We start from the raw sequence: 11,921 nt of genomic DNA, 5'->3' as shown, positions 1-11,921 counted from the left end.
GGCAGCAGCAGGAGAGCAGGCTCAGTAGGTCCCTTTTCCCTAGGTAAGGTAACAGGGAAGGTTTTTTTTTTTTTTAATCCTAAAAACTGGTTTATAGTTTAAAAACAAGGATTTTCTGGCAATTCTGGCAAGACATGCAAAGAAAACACAGGTATTACACATATTGGTCATTGTCACACATTTGGATTGCTTTTGTCAGAAACAGGCAGGCTTAAGGGTTGTCAGGTATCATGACAGGGTCGGGCCACATGGTTACAGGAGAGTGACAGAAGGCAGATATATTAGCCCCAGGTTGAGTAGGTCCCTTTTTCCTGGGTAAGGCAACAGGGAAGGTGTGTTTGTTTGTTTTTTTTAAAACAGAAAAGAATTTTATTGTGTAACTTACAAAGAGTTACCAGAGAAACAAAACAAACTATGCAACAAAAAAACGCAAACAGAAGGTACAACACAGCAGCTTTCAGGAGGGAGAAGTGTTCAGGCTAGCCTGGGCCCAGAGCGGGGGGGCTTCCTCAACACTCGTGGTCTTCCACCCTCCTGAGTTACCTGGTGGCCTAGAGCGGGGGGGCTTCCTCGACACTCGTGTCTTCCACCCCCTCGAGTTACCTAGTGCCATGCCCAGTGTTACCGATCCTCCCTCTCCTGAGAGTGCCCGGCAAGATGGGCACGGCTGTGGGGTGGGCGGTTTGGGGGTGGAGGGGGGTAGACACCCTTGTATTATAGGACCCCTCCTAGATGACAGTAATGATGGTATCCACAGCGGAAACGGCTGGGGCTGGCGTCTCTTGCTCTTCCTCTCAATCAAAGGGTCAGACGGAGGGAACCAGACAGGGTCACCGAGCAGAGAACCCCAGACAGCGCCCACCGCTCCTCAAAGGCGTAAAGGGAGTCAGTGGACGCCGCCCAGAGGAACTCCGCCTGGATACATGAATGTACTGAGGATCGGAAAAAGGCTCCACAATCGCAGGACGTTTCATGGGCCAACCTCTTCTCTCTGGTTTTATAAATGGCTGTTTTAGCCAAGACTAGGAGGAGGTTCACTAGAAGATCCCGCGACTTTGTGGGGCCACGGATGGGAAGTGTATAGATAAAAAGTTGAGGGGAGAAATGAAGCCAGAAGCGTAATAGAATATTTGTAAGGAGCCGGAAAAGGGGCTGCAATCTGGCACACTCTAAATATACATGCGCCAGGGTTTCCCTCACATTACAGAAAGGGCAAGTGTCCGGGATGGGGGTAAACCGTGTCAGAAACACGCCCGTGCTCACAGCTCTGTGAAGGAGCCGCCAACTGATGTCCCCGACGGGCCTTGGGACCAAGGTGGAATACAGGCTGGCCCACCGAGGTTGCTCACCCTCCAAAGGTGGCAGGAGGTCCCGCCACTTTGTATCGGGGCGGGACACCAGGGTGTGGGCATGAAGGGTGTGAAGCATAAGTGTATATAAATATTTCCGTGATGCAATTTGAAAGCTAACTGGCTGCAGTTCGTGGCAGGTCTTAGTCCAGGAGGTCTCCGACCCTCGTGACTTCCGCCAGGACCAACCTCTGGCTCACCGAGCGGGACTCCGCCACCTGCACACGGAGCTGGGGGTTGTGTAGCAGGGGCTCCATGAGGATATCTGCTCCCACAGTGGCCGCCACGGACCTGGTTGTTAGAAACAGTTTCCAGGTCCGGAGGAGGTCCTGGTAGAAGACCGGCAGCCCGGAGAGGTCTCGCAGAAAACCCCTCGGAGAAAGATAAAAGAGCTGCCGGTCGTATCGAAGCCCTTGGAAGCGGCGCAGGAAGACATGCACCAGTATGCTCCACGCCGAACTACGTGCACTATAAAAGAACCTCTGCAGGGCCTGGAGGCGGAAAACGCGGACCTGAGTGTACAGACATTTCAGGCCCTGCCTTCCTTCCTTCAGGGTTAGATGAAGAACTCCAACAGGGGCCCAGTTCATTCCTGACCAGAAGAACTCTAGAATCAATCTCCGGAGGTGGGTCAGGAAACCCGGGGCCGGGGCCAGGGTGTTGAGTCGGTTCCAGAGCGTGGACAGGACTAGTTGGTTAAGCACCAGTGCTCTCCCTCGGAGGGAGAGACATCGGAGTATCCTCGTCCATCTCCGGATCCGCTCTATCACCCCGCCCTCTAAATTTTACCAGTTCTCCGGCGGGGAAGGGTGCGTGGCGGAAAGGTAAACGCCTAGATAGAGCAGTGGACCCGCACTCCACCGGATGGTCTGAAGCGCGGGTGGGAGGGAGCCTACCTGCCGCCAGTCCCCTACCGCCAAGCCAGAGCTCTTGACCCAGTTGACTCGGGCGGAGGATGCTGCCAAATAGATGGCTTGGCATGCCTCCACTCGCGCCAAGTCGCCCGGGTCCTGGACCACGAGGAGTACGTCATCGGCATATGCCGACAGGGCCATCCGCAGCTCCAGCTCCCGCAGCACCAACCCTGTCATCCTCCTGCGGAGGAGACAGAGGAAAGGCTCGATCGCCAGAGTGTACAACTGGCCCGAGAGGGGGCACCCCTGCCGCACTCCTCGCCCGAAGCTGACCGGTTCAGTCAGGGTCCAGTTGAGCCTAACCAAACACTCCGCGGAGGCATATAGTACCCGGAGAAAACTCACAAACTGAGGTCCGAATCCAAACGCCTGCAGAGTGCTCACGAGGTACCCATGGTCTACTCTATCGAACGCCTTCTCCTGATCAAGAGACAGGAGGGCGAACGACAGACCGTCTCTCCGCCCGAGTTCCAAAAGGTCTTGGACTAGAAAGAGGTTGTCAAAAATGCTGTGACCTGGGACAGTATAGGTCTGGTCTGGGTGGATCACGTCCGCCATCACGGATCCTAGCTGCAGAGAGATTGCTTTTGCTATGATTTTGTAATCCGTGCTAAGGAGTGAGATGGGAAGCCAGTTTCGTAGTTTGCGGAGGTCCCCCTTCTTTGGCAGCAGAGCGAGCACCGCTCGCCTGCACGACAGAGGGAGGACCCCGCTCTGCAAGGACTCAGCCCAGACGGTGACTAGGTCTGGGCCGAGAATGTCCCAGAACGTGCGGTAAAACTCCACGGTCAGCCCATCCATGCCCGGAGATTTATTGGTGGGCATGCGACGGAGGGCTTCCGAGAACTCGGCCAGGGTGAGAGGCAGCTCTAGCCGGTCTCGGTCGCCCACGCCGACAGTGGGGAGTTCCTCCCAGAGCACCCCGCAAGTGCCAGGATTGGTCAGATCCGGGGAGAAAAGGCTTGTGTAGAAGCCACGGGCCTCCCACACATCTCCTCCGGATCCGTGAGGGGGGTGCCATCTTCCGCTAGAAGGCAGGTGACGTGTTTTTTGGCCCCCCTCGTTTTCTCCAGGGCATAGAAGAAGTGGGAGCCACGGTCCATCTCCCGAAGGAGGCGGATGCAGGACCGAACGAAGGCACCTCGGGCCCGGCGGTCCTCGAGGGCCCGGAGCTCCTCCCACTTCTCCTGGCATGCTCCGCAGAGGGACGGATCCTCGGGGTTGGCAGCCAGACGCCTCTCCATCTCTAAGACCTCCCGTTCCAACTGCTCTATCGCCGCATTTCGTCATCGGCTGGTGCCCCGAGTGTACTCACGGCAGAAGAGCTTGGCGCGCACCTTCCCGAGATCCCACCATCGCCGCACCGAGGGAAAGGCACGCCACTGCTCTCGCCAGGCCAGCCAAAACTCCCGGAAGGATGTCACGAAGCTCTCGTCCTCCAGCAGGCTGTTGTTAAAGTGCCAGTAGGTCGGCCCCGGGCTCTCTGCACGGAGGGAGACCATTATGGTGACTAAATGATGGTCGGAGAATGGGGCCGGCCGAATGGCGGAGGAGTGGGCCTGTGAAAGATGGAAACGGGATAAGTAAATATGGTCCAACCAAGAGTGGTGTGACCGATGGGCCTCCACCCGGACAAAAGTGAACGTGGAAGTGTAATCTGGGTGATGGTCACCCCAGACGTCCACGAGGCAGTGATGTTTGACTATTCCTCGGAGAATGTTCGCGGCGGCCGGGCTCGGCTCAGCCCCTGAGTGGTCCTATTCCTCAAGGGTGGAGTTAAAGTCCCCTCCCAGGACCAGGCACTCGTGCGAATCTAGGGTGCCGAGAAAGTCGGACACCCGCTGATAGAATTGTGGACACTTTGGGCTTGTTTGCGGGGCATAGACGTTAACAAGGTTGACCACAAGCCCCTCCATATGGACTCGAAGGTGCAGCAGGTGGCCTGGCATGGCCTCAGTGACCCCTAGCACCTCGGGCCGTAGGTTGGGGGAGAACAGGGTCGCCACTCCAGCTTGCCAAGTCGTGAAGTGGCTAAAGTATACCCCGCCCCCCCACTCCAGCCGCCACCTGTTCTCGGTGGTCAGGTCCGTATGGGTCTCCTACAGGAAGACTACAGAGTACCCCCCTTCCCGAAGGTAAGAGAGCACCTGAGACCTGCGGAGAGCCATCCTACAGCCCCTGGTATTCACGGTTGCAATAATGAGAGGCGTCATGCGGAGGGCTGGGTGGGTGGGGGTTTCTTGTTTGTGGGGGTGTTCGTGGCCCCCGGTGGGTTGCACAGCAACCCGTGACCCATCCCGTGGATAAGTATATCTTTTTGGAAGCCGCGGGCCCGCTTGTAGGCCGCAGCACCGCGTTTTCCTTGCCCCCTGCCCTCCTGTATAAGGGCCCTTGTGGCCTGGAGGATTTGGTCAAAGTGCCCCCATAGCTGAAGAGCCAGCTGTACCCTATTGCGGGCGCCACGGGTGTGTTCTAGGAACTTCTGTAGTGCATGCCGCAGCTCATGGGGGGGTGGGGTTACGATTTCCGGGGTGTTCCCTGGTGGGGCTCTTAATACAGCCTCGTGGTCCGCTAAGGCGGGTAGGCAGGGTGCGGACCACCGGCGGGGCTCCTGACAGGCTGGGGTTATTAAATCCATTTCATGCCTTGGGGTGGAAGGGGATGGCGGGGGAAAAAGTGCAACTCCTAATGGGTCGCAACTAAAAAGTGCAAAGACTGCTCCCTGGGGGGAATCTGCGAAAGGCAGAAAGGAAATAACCCCAGGGGCAGCATAAACATTGCAGGAGGAGGGGACTTGGGCAGGGGCAGGGGTGGGGGCAGGGGCAGGGGTAAGGCTCTGGGGTTCAGGAGGCAAGCAGCTAAAGGAAAGTGCCTCCTGAGCAGAGTCAAGGGTTAAGAGGTAAGGGAGGAGGCTCCCAATAATGCTAGGTGCTGGCTCCGTGGTGGTCTTAGCGGCCATGGCATCAGGTGGTGGACCACCTTCCGCAGGGTGCTCACCCGGGAAGGCAATTAGGGGGAGGGAGCATGGGGAAAGGGAGGCTGGGGTAAGGCTGCCCAGCTCGAGGCCAGCCGGCAGCAAATCATCCCCTCCCTGGGTGACCGGGGTCAAATCTAGGGCCTCAATCTCCGCGTACACGGGGGAGAGGCCAACTCCTGCCACCCTGGGGGCCTCTCCTCTAGGGCCCGCCTCAACGGTCGCCTTGGGGTCCGCGGGGGGTTCGGGTAGTGTCCAGGCAGAAGGGGCGTCCTCAGAAGTCTCAGAGGGGAGGGTCTCCCGTGGAGGGGGGATTCTGCCCTCCAATGCCAGTCAGTCTTCCCCTCCCGACACCAGCGGATGGATCTCGCTCGTGGCCTTGGCGGGAGGCTCGATAGCAGTGCCTCCTTTCCTGGTCTTCCGGGGGGCTTCCGCGTCGGATGAATGCAGCGGAGCTCGAGCGTTCCGCTTGCCTCGCTTCCCCTGGACTAGGGTCCAGCCCTCCATAGCGTCATCTGGGGCCTGGTTAGCAGGGGTCGTGTCGGGGGGTGGAGGCAATGGTTTAGGGGTTCGGGGAGGTAGCGGTGAGGCAACATGAGGGGCGGGGGTTTCTCCTTGGGGAGGGCCCTCTCCTATACCTGGTAATATCCTTGCCACACCCTCCTCCATGGGCTCTGTTGGATTGGTACTAGCAAAGGTGGAACTCCCTTGCTTGCCCGGGCGTTGTGGGGAAGGTATTTCTTGGGCCCGGAAGGGAGCAGCGATGGGTCGAGTAGGAGGAGAGTTGGTTTCAGGTGCCGGGCAGCAGGGGCGTTGGCAGCGACGGGGCCGATGTCCTGCCGGGTCTCGGGGGTTTCGGGTGCCCCTCCCCCCCGGGCCAAAGGGCAGTCTCTGCGGACATGCCCCACTGAACGGCAGAGGTAGCACCGGGCCTCTCCGGTAGCGTAAAAGACCCGATAGCGGGCTCCCTGGTAAGGGACTAGAAAAGACCCCTCGAGCGCCTCTTTGTCACGCGCCCCTGCCCGTGGTAGAAGCTGCACTTGCCGGCGGAACGAAAAAATGTGACGGAGGGTGGGATCCTTGCAGCCCAACAGGAGAGGGCTGATAACAGAGACAAGTTTCCCCAGAGTGGAAAGAGCGGGTAACAGGGCAGCATTGGGTAAGAAGGGAGGAACAGAGGTAAGGACGAGGTGAACGCCCAGGTCTTCTCACGGTTCTAGGGGGACAAACACCCCCCCCCCACCGTCAGGCCCCTCTCCACCGCCTCCTGGGTGGCATCCTCCGAGGCTAAGAAAAAAACGACCTTCCCATACATCTTGGAGGCTGCCACAATAGCCGTGGGTCCTACCACCTTCGCCAACGCCTGCACGTATGTCTCCACGTGGGGCAAGATGGGCACCAGGAGGCAACGGACACCGTGCCTCCTGGTCAAGGTGGGGAAGGGGGCCCCGGCCGCTGGTGATGGTAGCGGAGGCGGGGGGGGGCGAGATGACGAGGTGGCAGGCAGGGGGGAGCCTGTCACCGTCCGGGCATACGTCCTGGGGGCCGGGGGGGGGACAATCGCAGAGCTGGTGGAGGGAAACGCAGGGAGGGGCGCCACGGTTGATGACGAGGCCACAGCGGTGGGGACAGCCCCTGCTATGGAGGGCTTAGTGTTTTTAGCGGGGCCCTTTCCTTTTGTCCCGCCCTGGCCCTTCCGGCCAGCTGGGGGGGTTTCCTATAATCTGGGGGGGTGGTGGGCGCAGCAGCAACGATCACCCTGGTGCCTTCTGCTGCCGGTGCCCCAGTGGGGAGGGGGTGGCAAGTATCTTAACAATAGTGGTGGGTGGGACCTTGGGGGTGGGGCGGGGGGGTGAGGGACAACTGATTTTGTTAAAGGGGCCTTGCCCCTCTCATTCCCCGCTATTGTGAGCGGGGAGAGACAGGGAGACACCGGAAGGAGGAGGAGGGAGGGAGAAGCAAAGTAACCGCTCCTCCCCGCTGGGCTGCAGGCGGGGGGGGGGGAATGCCGAGGGGGTTGGACTGGGGGGGGAACAAAATCGGGGTCCAGTAATAGGGGCAAGCTGTGGGATAAGCAAGCCGGGGGGGTGGGGGTGCAGACCCACACACTTTTGTCCAAAGAGTCTCGGTTGGTCGGCTGTTATGTCCGGTCCAAAAGGGAAAGTTCAAAGCGAACAGCTGGATCCGAAGGGAGATGGCAGGTTGCCAGCAGGGACGGATGGCGGGGGGGGCCGTGACAGCTGTAGTAATGGTGGGGGGGTTAGGGGCACCGATGGATTGGGGGGGGGCTCCGTGCCACACCCCCTGTGCCGCCACAAATGCAAGTAACCACAGTCAAACTCCCCCCCACGAGAGTATAATTCAGAAAGTTACTCAGTCTTATGGCCCCCTTCACGGTGATTTACAGCTCCCCTGGATTATTTCTCCTGTCTTCTGAAATCTTTTTCTCCAGCTGTGTTGGCTGTGTTCCAAGGCTTCCGGCATGCTGAGAATGTTGTAAAGTCCGAGCTGCCAGCAAAACGGCTGGGTCTGGGGGTTTCCACTCCCCCCTCCGGACAGCAATCGGCAATCTTCCCCCCCCCCTCCTCCAGGGGGCTCAGCTGAGGCAGATAACTGCACCCGAAAGCAGGTGTGGGGAGGGGGGTGCTGGCGGCAAGCTGAGGGCCGACCAGCACGTAGACGGCAAGAAGAAAAAAAAAACAAAGAATCAAAACAAAGCAAAAAAAGTGTCTGGCCCAGTCGGGGGGGGGGGGGGGGGGAAACTAAGGCAGGTTCAAAAAGTAAGAAAAATCCAGGCCAGGGGGCTTTAGGAAAGAATAGAAAGCAGATAGCTGAGGAGCAAGCAAAAGACGTTCCGTTTCCCAACAGGGAATGTTCCAGAACAATCAGAAACCTTCTGGAGACAACTAAGACAGGCTGATTAGAACACCTGCAGCCAATCAAGAAGCTGCTAGAATCAATGAAGGCAGGCTAATCAGGGCACCTTGGTTTTCAGAAGGAGCTCACTTCAGTTTGTGGTGTGTGTGTGAGGAGCTGGGAACAAGAGGCGCTAGGAGCTGAGAGTGAGAACGTGGACTGTTGGAGAACTGAGGTGTACAAGCATTATCAGACACCAGGAGGAAGGTTCTATGATGAGGATAAAGAAGGTGTTGGGAGGAGGCCATGGGGAAGTAGCTCAGGGAGTTGTAGCTGTCGCACAGCTGTTCCACGAGGCACTCTAGACAGCTGCATTCCACAGGGCCCTGGGCTGGAACCCGGAGTAGAGAGCAGGCCCAGGTTCCCCGCAAATCCTCCCAACTCCTGGTCAGACACAGGAGGAGTCAACCTGGACTGTGAATTCAGAGAAACGGCCAAGCTGAGGGCTGCCGTGAAGCTCCAAGGCAAGCAAATCCACCAATAAGTGCAAGACCAACATAGGTAGAGCAGGAACTTTGTCACAGTGGTCATTGGACTGCCATTGCCACCTGTTCAAATACTGCCAAAAAGGCCTATGGGTTTTCCTCAGGGCTCATTTTTGTCATTTTCATGGGTATGGGCAGGGGTACCTGGGATCGGAGTTATTGCCTCTGGAGGGGAAGCCCTAGAGCAGTAGTTCTTAACCTGGGGTGTATGAACCTCCTCGAGGTGCGAGATGCCCTGTCTGGGGGTGCGAGACGTGCCAGATTTTTTTAGAACGTAAATCATTGAAAACACAAATTAAGTACAACTATTTGGTTTCATCAAACCTATGTATTGATTAACATTATACATTTAACAATTACTGTAATATACAAACAAAAATATTTCTAGGTTTAAAGAACTGACCTACTTCAACGATTTTTTTGATAAGGGGTGCGAGAACATATTTTGAGAACTGAAGGGGTGGAGGCTGCAGTAAAGGTTAAGAACCACTGCCCTAGAGGAACCCTGAGGCTGCATTAAGACCATGACTTGTTGGACTAGTCATTGTTCCTGCACCTGCTGTTGTGCCCTGAAGTCCTGTACCAGCTGTTTCTGCTGGGTAGTCATTTAGTGCAGGGGTTTTTTTTTTCTGCTGATGGGCTGCCCATTACTGTTTCTGGTTCTCCATCATCCATTTCAGCAGACACTCTGGGTCCATTTAAAAACCCTGCTCCTAAGTGACCAGAGGAGCTAGCGAACTGGAAGGGCTAACAATGGAGTTCTGCGAGGGAGTTCTCCAGGTGAAGGAGGAGTGATTACATGACCCTTCGGCTAAGTTTGTTCTCTGTAGTGTCTGTGTTTGTAGTGTTCTTGCTGCATGTGGTCTGTTTGGTTGGGGAACTGTGTGCTGACCGTGTGTGTGTGTGCTCAGCTGAGTGGCCTGATAGGCAAGGCTGAAAACTTCTTAATGAGGCTTTGATCCCTAAGCCTTTTAGTACCCATCAACCCTTAACCAGGGGGCAGGGATACTCAGGAAGACTTTAAAAAGCCCGCACCTAAGCGACCAGAGGAGCTAGCGAACAGGAGTGGCAAACTGGGGAGTTTTGTGAGGGAGTTATGAGGGGGGGCTGGATAAACTTAACATTCTTTAAACTTAAAGCCCAAAACACCACCTGATAAAAACAAAAACAACAACAAAGGAACAAGCTTCAGGAGTAAAAAGAGAATGCAGGTAGAAGTCCAGCAACAGAGGGGGAGCTATCCAATTTATTGCACCCCATGCAGCATGTATGATTACCTGCCCAAAGGGCAGGTGGCGTATGTGTGTATTTGATGCAAGGAGTTCCTGGCCCTCAGAGACTGTGTACAGGCTTTAGAGACCAGAGTGGCTAAACTGGAGGAGCTAAGGGAGACCGAGAGATACACAGATGAGACTTTCTGGGACACAGTAGAACAGTCCCACTCCTGGGCTGACAGCCCCTGTTCTGTTGAGGAGGATGAAAGTCTCAGGGAAGGAGAACATCCAACTGGAGCACAGAGGGAAACAATCCCATACTTGGGACCCTCCTTCCAGATGATGTTGTGGCATCCTCTTGCCCTGAGGATACCTCTCTGGGGGAGGGAACTCCAGTTACTAGGAAGAGACAGCTATTAGTAATGGGCAATTTGATCATTAGAAACTGGGTTTCATTAGATAGCTGGGTTTGCGATGACCAGGAAAACCACATGGTGACTTGCCTGCCTGGTGAAAAGGTTGTAGATCTCGAGACATCTATATAGGCTTATGTGTAGTCCTGGAGAGGAGCTGGTGGTTATGGTATATGTAGGAACCAATGACATAGGGAAGGATAAGAGAGAGGTTCTGGAGGCCAAATTTAGGCTGCTAGGTCAGAGACTGAAGTCCAGGACCTACATGGTAGCATTCTCAGAAATGCTTCCAGTTCCACGTGCAGGACCAGTTAGACAGGCAGAACTGCAGGGTCTCAATGCATGCATGAGACAATGGTGTAGGGAGGAGGGGTTTAGATTCATTAGGAACTGGGAAAATTTGGGGTGGAAGGAGGAGCCTATATAGAAAGGATGGTCTACACCTAAACAAAAATGGAACCAGATTGCTGGCACTTAAAATTAAAAAGGTCGTAGAGCAGTTTATAAACTAAGCGCTGGGAAAAAGCCGACAGGTGTAAAGGAGCATGTGGTTTGGACAGAGACATTCCTTAGGGGAGTACATATTAATGGAGATGCTCTATGTCCTAATAAGGAGGAGAGGATGGAAGATGATAAAATACGGATAGGATCTGATGAGAAACAGTCAAATGAAAAAAGTCCCATTCTATTACATCATGTAATGAGAGACGGTTAAAAAGTGACAAGTGTGTATATACCAATGCTAGGAGTCTAAATAATAAGATGGGTGAACTAGAGTGCCTCATATTGTTGGAGGATATTGACTACTTCTTGGAGCAGCTAGTCCTCGAACCCACAAGAGGAGAGGCGATTCTTGATTTAGTCCTAAGTGGAGCACAAGATCTGGTCCAAGAGGTGAATATAGCTGGACTATTTGGTAATAGTGACCCCAATAAGATTAAATTTAACATCCCTATGGTGGGGAAAACACCACAGAAGTCCAACATTGTAGCATTTAATTTCAGAAAGGGACAATATAGAAAAATGAGGAAGTTTGTGAAACTGAAATTAAAAAGGTACAGTGCAAAAGTGAAATCACTGCAAGCTGCATGGAAAATTTTTAAAGACACCATAATAGAGGCTCAACTTAAATGTATGCCCCAATTAAAAAAAACATAGTAAGAGAATCAAAAAAGAGCCACCACAGCTAAACAACAAAATAAATGAAGCAGTGAAAGTCAGAAAGGCATCCTTTAAAAAGTGGAAGTTAAATCCGAGTCACGAAAATAGGAGCAGAAATTCTTTCAAGGGGGATCCAGTGAATATAGTGTACTTAGATTTTCAGAAAGCCCTTGACAAGTCCCTCACCAAAGGCTCTTAAGCAAAGTATGCTGTCATGGGATAAGAGGGAACGTCTTCTCATGGATTGGTAACTGGTTAAAAGATAGGAAACAAAAGGTAGGAATAAACGGTCACTTTTCAGAATGGAGAGAGGTAAATAGTGGCGTCCCCAATGGGGTCTGTACTGGGACTAGTCCTTTTCAACATATTCATAAATGATCTGGAAAAAGGGGTAAAAAGTGAGGTGGCAAAATTTGCAGATGATACAAAACTATGCAAGATAGTTAAGGCCCAGGCAAACTGTGAAGAGCTACAAAAGTAGCTCTCACAAAACTG

The sequence above is a fragment of the Caretta caretta genome, chromosome 1, assembly GCF_965140235.1.
Source record: "Caretta caretta isolate rCarCar2 chromosome 1, rCarCar1.hap1, whole genome shotgun sequence".
NCBI classification, from domain to species: domain Eukaryota; kingdom Metazoa; phylum Chordata; order Testudines; family Cheloniidae; genus Caretta; species Caretta caretta.
This window is presented reverse-complemented; position numbering follows the sequence as displayed.